At 38.6% G+C, this 18442-nt stretch overlaps 1 protein-coding gene across 10 annotated transcripts in view; it reads left to right on the top strand.

Annotated features, from left to right (window-relative positions):
• The first annotated feature begins 8497 nt into the window (after positions 1-8497).
• LOC131681552 (uncharacterized) overlaps positions 8498-18442 on the top strand; it is an 81723-nt gene continuing 71778 nt past the window's right edge. Inside the window, exons 1-2 of one of the 10 annotated variants that reach the window (XM_058962393.1) lie at positions 8498-8689; positions 17314-17613. The gene's annotated coding sequence lies outside the window, so the exon portion shown is untranslated. Of the gene's footprint in view, positions 8720-16667; positions 17689-18442 lie in introns of those variants that run through there. The other 9 variants (XM_058962417.1, XM_058962408.1, XM_058962435.1 and 6 more) reach the window with 9 other exon arrangements.

The following is an 18442-nucleotide window of genomic DNA, read 5'->3' as shown; positions in this document are numbered from 1 at the left end:
CCGTCATTTTTTGTTTGGTCCACCTGAAGGCATTGGGCCTATGCTACTAGGATGTAACCGATTCATGATCGCGCGAACACGGGCGTTTGTAGGTTCACTCTTGGGACCGCGTTTGTAAAGTTATGCGAGTGATGTTTATTTACCAATAACGACAATTGCAGTCTGCTATAATTGTATCATGCTACGCTGGCCGGGAATGTATAAATCGCGTGCGTCGATAAATTAATTGTACCTTAATTTATCCAATCCAAACTTCCCGAATGAATAGAATCAAATGCACAAATTGAACACAAGTAAGATTACCCACTATTTTATCTTATATAGGGTGACCACATGAGGCGAGTAAAAAACCAGGACAGTCGAAAGGGGACTGCCCCCCCCCCCCCCCCCCCCGTTACCTATCAATCGGCTGTGCTTTCTCCACAGGCTTTCGGCAGTTACAAAGATCTTGAGTCGGGCAGGCAGAGCTTCGGCTGTAAAAAAGTTCTGTGGGTCTGAGAGGAAGAGTTCTACCAGAAAATTTTCATGGGAATTCGATCACCGTGCTTTTTAGGATTTACACACACACGCGAAGTTCTTGCTACACCACCATCAGCGAATGTTTCATGCTGTTGTTGGAGAAATGGGAAATTCTGAATTGAGCAAATGAGACGAATTATTATGAGATCGTCTGTGCAGGAACAGGCGAGGAGTTTTAAACACTAGATACACGTCATTGAAGCAAAACAGAAACATTAACGGTCCCAAGTAGCTTCCCTGCCCTATATCTGGCAATCTCGAATGACAACCATTGGTAAGCAGTATCACAATGATCGGACACGCTGTGTGTAGATTCTTTTGTTCCAGCATTCGCCGGTGGCTGAGTTGCAACTCCGGTTGTTGGTGATTTAGTTAATGTTGTTGGGTTTGCTCGCAGTTGATGTTATTTCATTAGAGGCTTTCACACATGGTTTGGCACGTAGGGATCTGTCCTTCATATGTGCGCAGCGTGATTTGAGATTTGCTTCTCACGATACGAACACCATTGGATATACCTGGAAAAAAGTTTCTCCAGGTTTCAAACATTCACCGTTACGTACTTCGACATCAATAGTGAATTTATTGGTTGTACGCGGGGAAAGATCGTGCAGGCTCACACCAGGCTTATCTTTGTCAATCAAAATGGGTATCTTGATTCTAACATTGACATGCGCAACGACGTGTTGCATGTTGTTTCCCATAGCCAAACTTTTCGCCATGGCCAAAGTTTTAAATGCTATCAGTACCACATTACGAGTATGCACCTTTATTGATTGTTCCACTTCGCGAACACAAGGGCGGATTGGATAAACGACTACTGTATGGGATCGAAGATTGTTCAAATTTTGCTGATGAGTTTCAATCATTTTTAAATAAACGATCGATACCGCATCAATGAAAGTAACGGTGCATTATTTTCCACACTGGCATGGGACAACTGTTATTTTTCGATTGCTTTGCTGGCGCGGTACATATAGACGGCAGACTGTATGTAGAAGCGTTCGTTTGATTCACTGCACTGTTAACAAGCAGCGCGATTGTAGCTTCCGATCCGATTGAGATGGAAAAGTAGACTGATTAGGAACTGGTATTGATCCTAAAGGGGTTCCATAATTGCCAGCTCAAGAGAGCGCTCAATAAGGTTATTCCACGACAGTTATTGTTGCGTCGCAATTTTCCTTTTTATGAAATGGATTTCCTGTAAAACGAAAAACTGCCACTTGCAAGAGAACTCTAGAAGAAGCAGAATCGCCAAAACTTCGATGTGTCTTCTTAGAGGGAGGCACTAAAGGAAATTTTTCGGATCCCGGAATCAATGTTTCATCGACATTGGTAGCGGCCAGAGTTTGGTCCACAACTGGAATCGGTTCGATTTGTTCGATTGCCAAATGTTGTTGCAAACCAAAATGGAGAGAAAGGTGGGAACATTTGACATTTTTGAGTGTATTAGTATTATACTTGCAAAATTAAGCATGGCGGTCGGGGCCCTTGAAGTAAACATCAACATCCGAACGAGCATCCTGATTCTTTGGCGCACGATGAAAAGTGAGAAAAGGCCGAGCTTCACTTCGGATCTATCGATTAGAACACTTATGGACACTTTTTACCTCGAAAAAAATCGATTAAATTAACTATGACCGAACCGAAACAAAACTTATGGCAACAGAAGGGCCCGCTACGTCAACTGTTTGTGCTTTTCTTCTTCATATCCTCTTGTTTTTTCGGCTTCATCGAAGAAAAATGAACACACACAGAAAAAAATGTGCACACCTGTATCCGTCTTGGTTGCAAACAGACTACAGCTAATTCATATGGTACGTACATACGAACGCCTCTTTCTCTTTTCAATTTCCATGTAAAAAAGTAAGTTGGCAAAAGAAATAACGAGGTACTATCGAGAGATTAAAAAATGCATCGGATGGTACAATCGTGAAATCGCAGTGCCGGTGGATGACGAACAACTACCGCGAGACGTTGTTGCTCTCGAACACCCACATTCCAGGAAATGACAGCTACTATTCCAGCGACAAGTCGGCCACACACCCCGAAGTAAAATACAAGTTTAAGCATAAATTTAAAAGAAATGTTATGCTGTACATCGCCATATCGGACAGAGGGATTTCAAAACCGTGGTTCAAGTCGAGCGGTCTGGCCATCAATCAACAAGTGTACCAGGAGGAGTGTCTTGAGAAAATTCTTCTGCCGTTCTTAAACGAGAATCATGCAGTTGGGAAGTACGTCTTCTGGCCGGACAAGACGTCTTCCCATTAAGGCAAGAAAACGCTGGAGTATCTTGAGCAGAAAAAGATACCGTATGTGCCGAAAGAAATAAACCCCACTAACTTGCCCCAGTGCCGTCCCGTTGGGTTTTTTTCGGCTCCCTCAGTGCTTTAGTGTATAAAAATAATTGGCGAGTCAAGGATACGAAGCAGTTGACCACCAGGATTTGGAATTGTATCCGGAAGAAGGACGTCAGTGCTCTTGTGAGAGCATCGCGACTAAGTTGCGTCGTACGGCTGACCAGGGCCCCTTCTCTAATATTCATTGACGTTTTTTTTTTGAAGAATAAACATTATGTTTTTAATAAAAAATTCTGAATGCGCTGAAGAATTTTTTTGTTTTGTTTTTCAAATACATGACTGAAAAAACTCTCAGGACACATCAAGCGTTTTCCTCGACTTCCCAGGACACCAGGACAGTCAGTGAAAAACCAGGACATGTCCTGGGAAACCAGTAGTTGGGGCAACTTACATGGGGTACCCGGTTCGAAGGGTTTTCCTCTGTCTCCTTTCGAGACGGCCCAGGATGGTCGTTTTATCAAATTACACCTTGCACTACTACGGTCCGGTTTTTCACCCTTCTCCGACTGGTTATGCTGCCTTGCAGCTTTTTTCTCACTGCACTTGGGATTCTCTAGTTTTCTTCGCCTCTACTGGGCCACACCTTGCAGCCTTAATACTGCCTTAAATTCACTGTATACATACGACTTACAGTTCGCACAAAACTGCACTTGCAGTTTCCCGGGAGTATAATTTGCGGTGAAATATTCGCTATTTTGTACACTCGCGACGACTAACCTTACAGGAGTACACACGCACCGTACCGTCTTGATGGAGATATTGGCGATTTGCGGCAAAGCCAAAATTAGTCATGCGACACCTATGATTCAGCTCATGAACTGGCAAAGTGATACAGTTTGCTTTTTTTCACCCGTAAGTGAGTCGTAGCTTACAACAAAATCTTCATTATCTTCTCAGAAAAAGCTTACCACTGCCAAAATATGAATGAAACGAGTAAGAAATTTAGTTTTATTTGCAATTATTCTGAAATTACAGCCATTTGCAACTATTTCACTCATACATTTCTTCGAAATGTAATCGGGGTATTATTGTGGTTATAAAAAATCGTTCCATAAATAAAGTTCCAACTCGAAACCGAGACCCAATCAGTACCAATGTCAAACTCCTTCATATTTTGAACTACGTAGGAGATTCAGTGAAGACTATCGGAGAGAAGGACCGGCTGTGCATGATACAAAGCTGACACTTTCCTATTAGCCGGATATATTCTTTCCTCGCGTGATCTGGAGAGTTTCATGAATTTACACAATCTCATGAAGGTTTAGCTTAACTTAGGACGAACGGGAAATGCTGTTGCGGCGGCTACGGTGCTCAACAAATTACATTTCGAAACAGCGCGCATATAGCTCTGCGAATAATATTAGAAACCACTATGTTTTACACTCTTTTTGCAAGATGTTTACTCATCATCTTATAAAATGATGGTTTTCCCTCATTTTCATAAACAATTATCAACAAATTGATCGGTAATTTGGTGTTTAAAAGTCATTTTTTTACCAATGTTTACAGAAAATATATGCACTATGACAGAACAGAATCAAATCAGTAACACTTTCCTTCCAGCGCTATCTGCGAGCGGTTTCAACGTAGAATCGCCAATTGTTGTTCACTGCCGTTGTCAGCTACTTTGCCTTTGCCGTCTCACACTGAGCAGCGATCATATTTTCTGTGTGCTGGTGTGGTGCAGGGTTACCAAAATTAAATCTGTATTGTTGTCCTGAAAAACCTTTTCATCTGTATTTACTCTTCGAAAAATCTGTGTCAATATCTGTATCGAATCAGTTGAGTCGTTTAACCTTTTGCTGGATTATCTACCGAAGATATTAGGTTTGTTCCAGTGCACGGAAGTTACTCCCTGTTGCTCCGGAGCAAAAAATTCTTGCTCCTTTTCACTTCGATTTGCTACCAAAAGAAGAAAAAGGGAAGAAGATAATACAGGAACGTTTTTCTCCCTGTTTGCTACGGAGTACTTCCAGTTTCTCCTGGTACTGGAACAAACCTATTAATTTCTGATGTTTAAATCAGTCAAGTAATGACTTTTGTTGATATATAATCACCGACGAACCGACATGACAGAGGCATTCGAAGTGTCCCATACAAAATAACGATTGTTTTGAAAGGAAGCGATCACTACTGTTAAACTACGACAGATCGCTTCGCCATGTTCGAATCTGGGGCAGGCTTCTCGATAAGTATATTGATATTACAGAAGGTGTGCAATTCCCTCAGCTGCGTATGTAGTGGTAATATGCATCAAAATCGTATTCAGAACTCATTGAAAATGCATGTATTCTGTTACTTTTTTACTTGTAACGGACAGTTTTGTTAAATAGTACATACATAGGATAATGAAAAGCTGGAAAAACGATCTTCAACATGCCAAAAATGGTTTGTTCGTTCTAGCATACCTGGTACAACGTCGATACACCTTGGTTTTTGTGAACTGTTGTATTATCGACGAAGACTACCACGCGAACCATTATACAGATGCCGCTAGTGTAACAACGTATTTTAATTTAAACAATTAGGACAACATCTGACGCACTTTTTGTTCCATGTGGCACGTCGGTTCGTCGGTGATATAATGTTATATACATTAACGGCCAATTTCTTTACATGAATGAAAACCGGTTTTCGGCTAATTGGTCACCATCAACCTGAAAACTGGTTTTTGCAGCGAAAACCAGTTTTCATGCAGTGAAGAAATTGGCCGTAAGTCGACCAATGTAGCTGTAGAATTTTCGGACAAAAAATTTAGACCTAACAAAGTCACAGAACACAAAAGTGAAGATATATTTTAATTAGGCTGTACACGCAAACGAAGTCGACATAAATAATGACTTACTGTGAGCCGTGTTTATTAACACTGCCATTAAACTGTGAAGCAATGCTGGTAAACACGGCTCATAGTAAAAGTCATTTTTAAGTCGACTTCGTCAGTGTGCACAGCCTAATATAGAGGGCTAAGCTGAGAGACACAGAGGAAGTATTAATAAAACTGAATTTTTTTTCTAAAAATAGTTTTTGTAACATCATTTCTAGCCAAACATGTCAAATGGTCCTAAGTGCAAATGACAGTTTCTCTTTGTTCACTTTCTCTTTCGCTAATAACTCGGCAGTTTATACGTTTGTTACTCAACTCTTAGCAGAATAAGCTAGTCTAAACCAGAGTTTTTCGATATATCCTGAAATAATATTGAAAAGTTTAAAGATGAAACCGTAATAATCGAAAGAGAAAGTAAGCAAAGAGAGGCTCTCATTTGCACTTAGGACCATTTGACAAATTTGTCGATTCTTGGTCTGAAAATGGCTGAAAAATCTGTATAAATACAGATTATTCTGTATTTTTGGTAACCCTGGTGTGGTGTCTGATCGATCGGTACGGTCTTGCTATCGCAGTTTATGCTGCATTGCGGGATTTTGTGCACATTAGTACAATGGCGCACTTTTCTGTTTAGCGGTTGACTATTTTAGGTATTTATTTATTTCTATTAGGCTTAGGTTAGTTTAAATTTAGATTTGGGTTTTTTTTAGTATTTCTCGGTACGTTCAGGTATCAACAACAGTTCTGCATCCATTCTCTGACCCAGCTCTCACAATTGCTCAGACGAGCAGATGCACAGATAGACATACGACTAGCGCGTAACAATTGTACACTAGTACTAAAGACTACAATTATTACAAATCAATTACTAATAGGCTTGGAATGGACACACAATGACCCCCAATGTGAGCCCCGTCCACCAGCACCGTCATTGAACTGTGGAACAATGTTTGCAAACACGACCCGCAGCAAAATTCAATCTACGTCGACCCGCCAGTCGGCCCCGTCAGCGAGCACAGGCTAGTGGTTGAGTGTTAGCACTGAGAACTGACATACAAGTAAAGTTTTCAACTTGTGTAAGAAATAAAACTGTCGCTTTGGAATGACAACAGCAAGTAGCAACTTGCCACTGGCTGGCGCTTCGATCGGCCAGCAATCGCTGTACGGGACTTGTGTGCGAACTTGGATACAATGGTGACTCATGCATGCGAACCTGTATGCGATGGTGATTTTCAACGTATTTTTATTTAAATGTTTATTTATATGTCTGTTCTCTGTGGTGTTAGTTTGGTCTGGTATAGAGTATGAAAAATAACAAAACTTAAAAAAGGCCCGTAAGCCTTCTAGGGCCATCTCCTCGATGCACCACTATCTACACCTCGATATGCACCAAACATATTAAAGCAATTGTCTGTCAGGGGTTCAGTAGCACTGATGCACGCAATATGCTTGATGATGCAAACCCCTCTGGGAATTCAATAACTCAGATTGTGATTTAAAGGGTGTGTATAAAAATCTCAAGGTACTAGTGTCCACTAGGGGGGTGATATCCGGACAAATCCAACCAAGAGGCTGTGTGGCATCCGGCGGCAGAAGCTAAAAATTGATCCGTGGGTTCCAGCTCCCAATATTGGAAAGTGCAATTTATTACACATTTCTCTGCTACTCGAATAATTAATGACTACACTTACAGGAAAATTAGAAATATTTGAATCTATATCATGAAAGTTTCGACCTTTCAAATAGTCTACCGATAAAAGATTTCCGACTTAGTTTAATAATATATTCTAATTTTAATACCAAGACTAAGCACGTAGGATATTGATCCTAGAATGGCCAATGGCCATACTACTTTAGAGAGAGACGAATTGATTAAATCGTAGAATTTTGAATGTTTGGGAAAACCTGGCAAAATTACAAAACCCTGACAAAAAGTCTGGCTTGTGCAGATGTCTGTTTATTTGAGAAAATTCCAGATAAATCTAGAACATTGGCAAAGCAGGTAATATCCAAGCGTCATATCTACCCGCAAATGATGCAATCTCACCTCTCATGTTTAGCGGACCCTACACGAGACAAGTATATTGACAAGACTACTTCAACACGTGAATCCCATTTGCATTCCGCAGGATCAATACTTTCAATATACCTTTACATCATCTAATTAGCAAGGGACTGGAAGGAGTGAAATATTGATTGATTTTATTGAAGGCGGGTTTTAACCTTATAGGTCATTCACCCGAATCACCTGAGTCTGCGGCATGTCCGGACAAGCGTAAAGTCACTTAGTAACTTATGCTGCCGGTTCCGCAACAAACAGCGTCAATAAGACCCGACGACAGGTTTGAAGTGTTATTTTATTTTTTTGTTTTAACAAATATAAGATACAAACATAAGAGATCTACGGCTCAGCTATGCTAACGCATTGTGCCATATAAACAAAACAACAAAAAGTAGACACAAGTTAATTACACAGTATAAAAACCTAGGATAAGATCCGCCAGCTCTGTCACCAATCATGAACCAGCTCGTGGTTGATTGTACTTCAATAAATACGTAGAAAATAACGGGTATCCACAAGTGGGGGCCATTCTACTATAACCAGCATTATAACGTCGCAAATTTTCAACAACCTTTTCAAATGATCCAGATCCTTCAGATAATCCACTTCAAGGACACTTTTCGAAAACGCTCCTGTTATCCTTCTCTTCTCAAACTTTCGATTTTCCTCATGTCAGATTTTCCTAACTATCGCTCGGCAGGATTTTTCTAAAACACCAGACCGTGCATTAGTCAGCCATTCTCTCGCGAACGCTGTTACGGAACGGATTGAAAAGTGCAAAACACCGCATCCTCTTAAAAGTCCTGAAAATCAAAAAAGTGTGTGTGTGCGTGCAATGTCTTTTCTGTAACATTTTCAAGAATGTAAACTTGAGGAAACGAAAACTACGGTTTTAGTTTGATTACAGCTCAAATCGTTGCGAAGGTTCGGGTACGATTTTTCTGTTTCGATCAGGTGTGAAAACGAGTTATCGAGACAGTTGCGGTAAAAAGAAATGAAGAAAACCGTATACAAGTTACTTGAAGACGGTTAGCAAAGTGAAAAAGGATCCAATATTGTAGGATTGTTTCGTAATCCGGTTCAAAGGAACTTTCGAAACGCCATAGTGCTAATTTTCAATGTTTTCTTCTTTGTGGCTTTTGTCACTTCCTTTCTGCGTACCAATGGCTGGCTGAAAAGCATGGAAGTGTGGTGCCGTGGCGAGAATTCGAAACAAACGTAGTGAAGGGGGACGAAGGAAATTGAGAGAGCGACAAGTGTATGGAAACCGAAGAGAGAACGTGAAACAGTGAGAGTAGTTTTCATGCTAAGGGGTGGTGGGTGGTAACTGGTGTAATTCGTTCGACGGGAGGGTAACAGTGTAAGAAGCAGAAAGTGATTATTTACGTTGCTACTCACTATGTTTTCATAGTGGCCAGATATTTTTTATGCTTTACACCAGTAATGCTTTGGACAGTGTTGTGTTTTTCAAACAATCAAATCTCGACTAACTTATGCGAAGGGCCGGAAAGCCAACTGTCAAAATTTTAACAATTTGGTGACGTCACAAATGAACTCGAGTGTTCATTTTTGACAGTTCGCTTGAACTGTTTATATGGACTTATCCTTTATAATTTGATTCAAGCGAATCTAGTCGTTCGCAAAATTTTTCTAATGTCATGTAAATAGTACTAGCAAACTATCAACAAAAGTGAGGTTATCTGCGTCAGTAAAGAACCTAATAATGTTTTATATGGGGTGATTGTCACTATTTTGACACTATTCGGGAGGATGCCGCATATTTCAGTAGATAACTCGACATAGATTTATACATCGTATAAATGTGTATCAATGACTTCGATCCGTCGCAAGACTTTATGATAACAACAAACGGCTGCAAAAGGATATCCAAAAAGCATGTTTCGAGATAAAATGGAAAAACAAAAATGACCTTTTCGATCATTTCTGTTTTTCCATTTTTTATTTTCATTTATATTTTTTTACAATAGAGTTCTTATTTCGTTTTGTGTTTGAAGGCATGCTTTTATATACGATTTTGTAGCACCACCTGTTGATTCCTTATTATGTTGTATTTCTCCCTAAGGAGACAGATTTTGGTGAAATTTTGGACCACAAGATCGCCAATGATAAGAAAATTGGCTATACAATGCCGGACAAAACAATGAGGCCACCATATAGAAATGCAAAATTCATCATCAAAAGAAAACTTTTTTCCGTTGAATATTTGAATGCAAATGAATCTATTACTGTTTTAAGTAATATAAAAATAAAGCATTTCAACATTACAATTTTATGAAACTAGAAAGATAGATCATTACAATGGAGTGTTTTGAACAAAAATTAAATTAACCCTCAAGATGCAAGGTGTCGGAGGCCTGGCTATTTACATTTTTTGAGTTTTAATGAATTTGTTATTAAAAATAGAAACAATCGAGAGTTTTCGACTTTGTCTCTACAGAATCGGACACTAACTTACAGCTGGTCAAAGTTGCGCCGAATTGACGCAAATTCCATTATTTTTACTTTTGATTCATTTTAACGGGAATTTAGAGTCGAGCTGTCGAAATCCCATGTACATAGAGTAAAAGTCTGAAACGGAACCATATCAAACAGATCTTGCGTGTTTTTTGTAAACGGCCAATAAGCATACTGTCAAATTTCACTTTGAGAGAAAATTCCGGACAAAACGTAACTCGCCAAGAGTGGACAGGTTGGCATTTTATAAAAGAGAAAAGTTTTCTCCTTCGTTTACAGCTGTCACTAACAATCGGCGATTGATGGTTTGGCCAGAATTTCCTCTCAAAGTGAATTTTGACAGTATGCTTATTGGCCCTTTTCAAAAAACACGCGATATTCATTTATTTACTTTTTGTTTAGATTTTTTTAGATCATTGGATGACCGTAAATGACTTTTTTACGTTTTTCGATGGTTTCAAAATCTCCTGAGGAGATCGCGAATCACAAGAAAATTGTCTATACAATGTCGGACAAAACAATGAGACCCCAATATAAAAATGCAAAATTCATCGTTAAATATATTTTTTTCCGTTTAATATTTGAATGCAAATAAATCAATTGTGTATTACTTTTTTAAGTAATATAAAAACAAAGCATTCCAACCACTTCAACATTACAGTTTATTGAAACTATATTTAATCAACGAAAAAGTAGCTACAAAAGTTAGATCTTTACAATGGAGTGTTTTGAACAAAAATAAACCCTCAAAGATGCAAGGGGTCACAGAGGCTACAAATCTGCAAACAGTCCACAATATTATCAGTCCAAGATGTTCTCTATGATTACAGAATTGTCATGTAGGAATCTGTGCCTGATGGGTGTATAGCGTGGTTTACATCATTTTAGTTCAATGTACTTAAATTGTGTATAGTCGGGTAAGAAGGAATAGGGTTTTCGACACATATCATCACTACAAGAACACTGTTAAGAATACCTAAGTAAAAATTTCTTCGAGTACCACTTGTACCGAACTCCACTTCTCCATATTGCGACAGCATTCTTTGCTGGATTATAACAAAGATGATCGTAAGCAACTTTTTTACGAGTGGTCAAGTTAGTCTTATCTGGGCATTGTTAGGGTACTACTGATTAATTGTCATAATGATTTTGACAGCTGTGTGGAAAAACTAGCTTTTTTTCGTTCTCAAAAATGGCCGATTTTCGGGGTTTTCTCAGTTGAAGCTTAAAATTGAAACAAATCCATAGACGCTGAATCTTTGTATAAAGACTCGACATCTCATAAACGTTTCCACAGGTAAACATCACGCTTGCTTGCCACGTTTCCATTCATTATCGTTTGATAATGCTACAAAATCTGCAACAGACATGTTGGTCCATGCGGTGTCGCGGGAATGCAAGCTATTTACGCATTCAATCCGCTGTTTGAAATACGTGCACGGCGACGGAATAACTTAGTTACAAATGGCATGCCATTTTTTCGATGGTATATTTTAGGTACTAATAGTAGTATATGCGATTTATAAACAATTGTTCAAAAAATATTCAAAATGGTAACTTTTCAGATCGCAACATATCACGAAACACTCTGTATCTTACGACAAGTTCATTGCTGGTTAGTTCGTTAAAATTGGCCAATTAGGTTGTCCGTAGTAATGTTTTTAAAGAAACAGGTTAAAAACTTCAAATGACAATATTGTGGTCAACATTTTTTTTCACAAAATCCATCTGGATGTGATTTTTCAACGCCAAATACTACCGAAAAATTGGATCTTCCATCGAAACTATAATTTCACCTAATTTGAGTGTCCCATTTGAGAAATTTTTACTCAGCTTTGTTCACCACTTATCTGCCAGTGTCATCCCAATCAAACACGAAACCTGCCGTCCAAAAACTCTTCAAATCATTTCCGAACGAGAGAAATGGCAGCGTCTTTGATGTAGTTGTACCTCTATTTTTTCTTCGCCGTTATACACAGGAATCTTAATTTAATCCCTATCACTTTTAACCACCTGTTATTGTTGTTAGATTATTCAGCTTAGTCGAACATGTTAAAAGATATTTATCAGTACTACCTGGCGTATATGATGGAACTGGATAAAAGTACGCAAAAGCTCTATTTTCACCTTCAATCAATCTTCGGTACTTGGTCGCATTGCACAAAACTAGAAAGACACTATCGAGGTCGCGGGCGGGAATAAAATAAACGATTCTATTGTTCTTGAAATAATGCACATTAGTTCGCGTGTTTGTTGTCGTTCACTTAGCTCGTTTCTACCTTTCATTCGAACAGAAATATATTAACCTTCGTCTCATTCGACCATATGATGCACCGCTATTTTTTCGATCATTTTCGAGACCATCACACTACAAAAGCTATTTGGCGAACTGCAGTCGAGTCATCATGTTTTTAATTGCTTGCAATAAAACTTCCCTGTATTCCTACCGGAAAGTTTATTCTTCACAGCGGTAGTTTTCCGGGAGCGTCGAATGGAAACTTATTTCTAGAGAAAATTTTCAATAGGACGTAAGTAACAATGAGAGATTCTCTTTGGGGTCTTTCTCTTCTGTCCATTACTCGGCCATTTCAACATTTGCTACTCTAGTCTTTGCATAATATTCTAGTAAAAACCGTCGGCTTTCGATACGTACTGGAAAATTAGTGCAAAGTGTTGTAATGACGTCGTAATAAACGAAAGAGAAGTAAACAAAGAGAGGCTCTCAATGTTACTTACGTAAGAACTGTTGACATATTTCGAACTGAGCGATCTTGTTCGTCATTATGACACGAAAATAGCTGGATATACGAGCGGTCACATCGATTATTTTGATGGAAATGAAAACGTACCCGTTTTACAATATACAAGCAGAGTAAAACAAGGATTAATGCAGTTATTTTTTTTTTTTTCAATTAAATTGATCCGTCACCCTGTAAACAATTCCCCTGAACCAGGAATTTAGGTAATGGTCAAAGCCTTTTGCGTTTGTTCAAATCTGGGAGCTGCAACAGATTAAGCATATAATATGGCGTTCTGTTTATCAAAACAAACTAATATCTGACAGCTTTGTGAATAACTGAACTACTAGAGCTGCCAGATGAATTTGTCAAAAATCTGTATTGCGCTAAGAAAAATATCTGTATTTATCTGTAAGCAGCGAAAAAACGGATTTTGATCATTTAAGCGCATTAACCCTTTCATGCCCAACTTTTTTCTAGTGCATGTAGGGTTTCTAAACTATTTTTCCTTGAAAATTGTGAGATCAAGAAACACGAAAAGTCTATTTTCATAAAGATAGGTGCTTCCCTTGCAGTAGTAGAAGCTGCTCAATTTTTACCTTGATATGCTCAATACAATTCTTCAAGAATATTTACAATAGTCCAATTGCATGGAAAACGTAGCCAAAAATAGACAAAATTGATAAGTTTTATCAGTTTTCAATAATATTTCACCATAACCAAGAAAAATGAAAAAAAAAACATTTTCCGTTGTCAACGTAAACTGTTTCTGGCAGCACTGCTCCATCGGAATCCAATCCAATAATAGTCACATTCATTAGCCTTACTTGTTTTTGTGAGCAAATCTTGTCTCAATAAAAAGTTATAGCTGTTTAAAAACGTTGTTGTCCACAAACAACATGGGCATGAATGGGTTAAAGGGGCTAAGGCAGCGTTTGAATATAATATCTACCCAACACAACACGCTTTAATTTTTTTTTCAAATGACCTGCATTTCAATGCAATACTTGCACTTCTAATCCACTGTTATAATATAGAAAATCACAACAAGTTTGAAATAGCCGTGTTAGATAAAAAGATTTCTGGGCTTTTGTTAATTAGAAATTGTGAAATCTGTATAAATCTGTACCTATGTCGAAACAATTTCTAAACAACTAAACTGTGGAAAATGTTGGACCTATTTCGGACTAATGTAGAGCCAATGCCTGACCCATGTGTCGGATCAATGTTAAACTAATGTAAGACCAATATTAGAGAAAGTTCGGGCCAATTTTGGACCAATGTTAATGTTGGACTATTGTTTATCCAAGACCACACCAATGTTGAACCATTGTTGAACCAAAATCGAGACAATGTTAAACCAAAGTTAGATCAAAGACGGACTAATATTTGACCAATACTTAACCATCTTAGGACCAATATTGGATCAAAATCGGATCAATTTTGGATCAAATTCGGAGCATATTTGGACTAATGCTGAAGTAATATTAAATGTTGGACTGATGTCGGATCAATGTCAGACCATTTTCGGATCAATGCCTGGCAATTTTCGGACCAATGTCAGAAGCTAGTCAGCTAATATTTAACCAATGTTGGACTAAGGTTAGGCCGATGCTAGACCAATACAGGATTAATTTTGAAGCAAAGTTGAACCAATTTTTATTCGTTATCAGATCAATGTTGGACCAATGTAGAGCCAATGAGTTCAAATATCGAAACCAATGCCGGATCAATGTAGGACTAGTTTTGGACCAATGTCGGGCCCTTATTGGACCAATATTGAACTAATGTTGGACTACTGACGGTTCAATTTAAGAACAACGTCGATCGCATGTTGGACAAATGTTCGATCAATATTTGAGCAAAGTAGGAAGAAAGTTGAATCAATATTGTACAGACGTTGGATAAATGTCGGATCAATATTGGTCTGACGTTAGACCAATTTTGGACCAATGTTGAACAAGCATTGGACTATTATTGGTGTCGGTCCGATATCCTATCAATGTTGGACCAATGTCGTATCAAGGTTGAACCAATGGACCAATGTAGAAACAATGTTGGACCTATATTAACCAATATCGAATTAATGCCAGAATAATTTGTCAGACCAATTTTGGACTAATTTTGAACCAATGTTGCACAAATGTGGGATCAATGTTGAACCAATGTCAAACCATTTTCGTTCCAATATCGGAAGTCGGCGAATATCGAACCAATGTCAGACTAACCAAGACCAACGTTAGACCAAAGTCCTACCAATGTTAGACTAATGTTGGAGCAATGTTGAACCAATGGACTAATATCGATCCAATGTTGGCCAAATGACAGACCAAAGTTTAAACAACTTTAAACCAATGTCGGGCTTATGATGGGTACAGATGTTGGACCAATATTGGACCAATGTCAGACCAATAACGGAACAATGTCGGACCAACGTCGAATAATTGTTGAACCAATTTGGATCAATGCTTCAGCAATATGGAACCAATGCTAAATCAATTTTGTTCCAAAGTTGGACCAATATTGGGAACAAGTCGGCCAATATCGAACCAATATCGGATCAATGTTTAACCAATTTTAGACCAATGTCAGACCAATACTGGAACAATGTCGGACCAATGCTGGGCCAACGTTGAACCAATGGACTAATGTTGAATCAATGTTAGACTAATATCGAACCAACGTCGAACCAATGTTAGACGAATTTTGAATCAATGTTGGACCTATTTTTGAGCAGTTTTGAACCAATGTCGGGCTAATCTCGGACCAATGTCGGAAGAAAGTCGACCAATGTTGGTCCAACGTCGGACGAATGATAAATCCATGTCGGTTGCGGTTCAGTTTGTTTGTCTATCGGCTTCACGTGGTTTGATACAAATACACTAAGATTGTGCAACTCTTCAAGCTGGGCAATATTCTAGTCAAGAGTGAGCAAAGAAAAACTTGACACATGTGCAGAGCTTTGAACAATGCAAATAAATCCGCCGTGACCAAAAACGCGCTTATTTTGATGAAAATACTCTGCAACATGTGGCATTCGTTGAAAAAAATGTGGTTTTTGTTAAACGGAAACGAAATAGGGTAATGTGCCTATTTCGACCAGAGTTAAAAATATTCAAATTCATTGAATGAAAATTGACCATATTCAGCCGCATTCATTTTAAATATTCAGTGACGCAGCTGAAAACGTCAAACGAACAAACCGCCCATTCAACCATGCAGATTTTCATTCGTCTCCGATTATTACACGAAGCGACCGTGCAGCAACGAATCAAACGCATCAAAGTAGGCCCTGGCACAATGTAAGCAATGATTATTGGTGTTTCATAGGATTTACCGGCATTTGAAACCCTTTTCCTAGATAATTAGTGAAATGAATATGTTGTATGATATTCAACTGAATGAATAACATGGATATTTGAATGAATATTTTTTTCTATTCACCGCGAGTCGCATCAAGTTCATTTTCAGTCGTCAAAAGAGAGCTTCGAATATTTTTAACTCTGATTTCGACTCTATTAGGGTTGGTACCGCACTATTTCATAATTTACACCGCATATAATCGATCGAATACGCATCTTTTCTTCGTTCTTAAAAATAAATTTAATAGAAAAGAGATTCCTCTGTTTTAGTGCAACAAAAACTCGAATCCAGCGCCCCAATTATCGCTCTACTATTTGAGCCAATGCATTAAACAAAGATGGCAGTCGCTTCTCTAACCAACAGCTTCAAGTGGGTAGAACGATAATCGAAACAGAGCGAAATAGGCTCATTACCCTAATTAAAAATAATTCGTAGCTTTTTTAAAAAAAAATCATCATTCAGTACCCGAAAAAATTATTTTGTCTGCCTTTCCCAACGATTCACCACTCACCACCCCGACAACAATCGTTGGCGGGAAAATAGTACGACCCCTCGAAAACCAACTCTCACCAATCTATACTCGCTCGTTCTCTCTTTCTGTCTCTCCCGCGCTCGCTAAAGGACTTCCTCCGTGCAGCATAAATACTTGAGGGGGTTGGTTAGCATATTCGAACGAAGCCAGGACACTGTATGGTGGAAACCATCAGGGAGACAGGGGTGAACAGGGTAGGCAACATATTCGCAGGCTGGCACGGCACTGGATGTTGGTCTGGCACGATTCGGTACCGTATTTGTTGAACCAGTTGTGCGCCAGAAAGAGAACAAGTGAGATCAGCAGCAGCAGCAGTAGTAGCAGAGACTTGCTGCATGCTTAATAAAAAGTTCAAATATCGATTTTTCAATTCCGTATCCTGATTCCTAGCGTTTTTTTCTCGATCGGTTAACGTGTGTACTTAATCGTTCATCTTACAGATTGGATTGTTAATAGTGGTTCTCGCTAAAGAACTTGCCTGAACTGGGAAAATTGTGAAACATAGTGTCGTTATAGTGAACGGAGCCCCAAAGCTGTGCAACAGAAGCAGTCTATGGCCATTTGAGCTAGACGGATATCTGGTGAAGTGATTCGATGAATAATTCCGTAGTCCCTAGTGATTAGAGATTAAATGACAGATATCAATAAGATTAAAAGTGATACGAAAGCAAATCAAAACCCCCAATAAAGGGTCCGTCTGGTGAAAATGATGAAAGGTGTAATGGTGGATTTCGAACAGTGTAACTAATACAACTACCAAAGTTTTTCGCATATAATGTGGCTCCAAAGTCCAAGGAAAAACGGCATCGAAAACAGTACGGTGTCGTGTGAAAATTGGACGGAAACTGTCGGCAAATGTGCAGTGTAGGATATACGGGAGGCAAATGTGTTGTGTGGTCTCTGTTGGGGAGCCCCCTTCGAGTCGTCCTGGAAAAACTGTATATATGTAACTTCACAATAACATCACCTTTTCATGCGGAGTTATACTTTTTTGGTGCAATATGCATGCATATGCTTGAATGTGATTCACACATGCTTTTGTGCTTTTTTCCACTTTATGCACTGATTTAAATCGTCACGAAGTGAACTAATTTTGTTCGGGGGCACTTATCGCATACCAAAAAAGAAAGTCTATTGATTTTTTTCCGAATGGTCAAATTCCACAACATGTGTTTTAACTGTAACAAACATGTCTATAGGATCTTTTCTAGGTTTCCAAGTTGACAAATTTTAAATGTCATGAACTGTCTGATAAATGGAAGAATATATCTTTTCAAACTTTTCTTCAAGGTGTTTGTCACGATGGAAAATACATTCCAGCGACCAGTCCCATCAATCTAAAAAAACTGAAATGATTTAATCAATAATGATGACTTTCGATAATTCTCATTCAATGTCCATCACGCATGGACATCAATAGAAGTCTCTCTCATAAGGAATTTGAAAAAAAATAATCAAGTTACTAAAGGGCGAACACGAAAATGTCATGCCAATTTTCTTATAATGTTTAAAATCAAACCAAAATTTTAGGGTAGTTTTATACATATATTTACTTCAAAAATCAAAAGA

This window comes from Topomyia yanbarensis, chromosome 1, assembly GCF_030247195.1.
Source record: "Topomyia yanbarensis strain Yona2022 chromosome 1, ASM3024719v1, whole genome shotgun sequence".
Taxonomy (NCBI): domain Eukaryota; kingdom Metazoa; phylum Arthropoda; class Insecta; order Diptera; family Culicidae; genus Topomyia; species Topomyia yanbarensis.
This window is presented reverse-complemented; position numbering and strand designations above follow the sequence as displayed.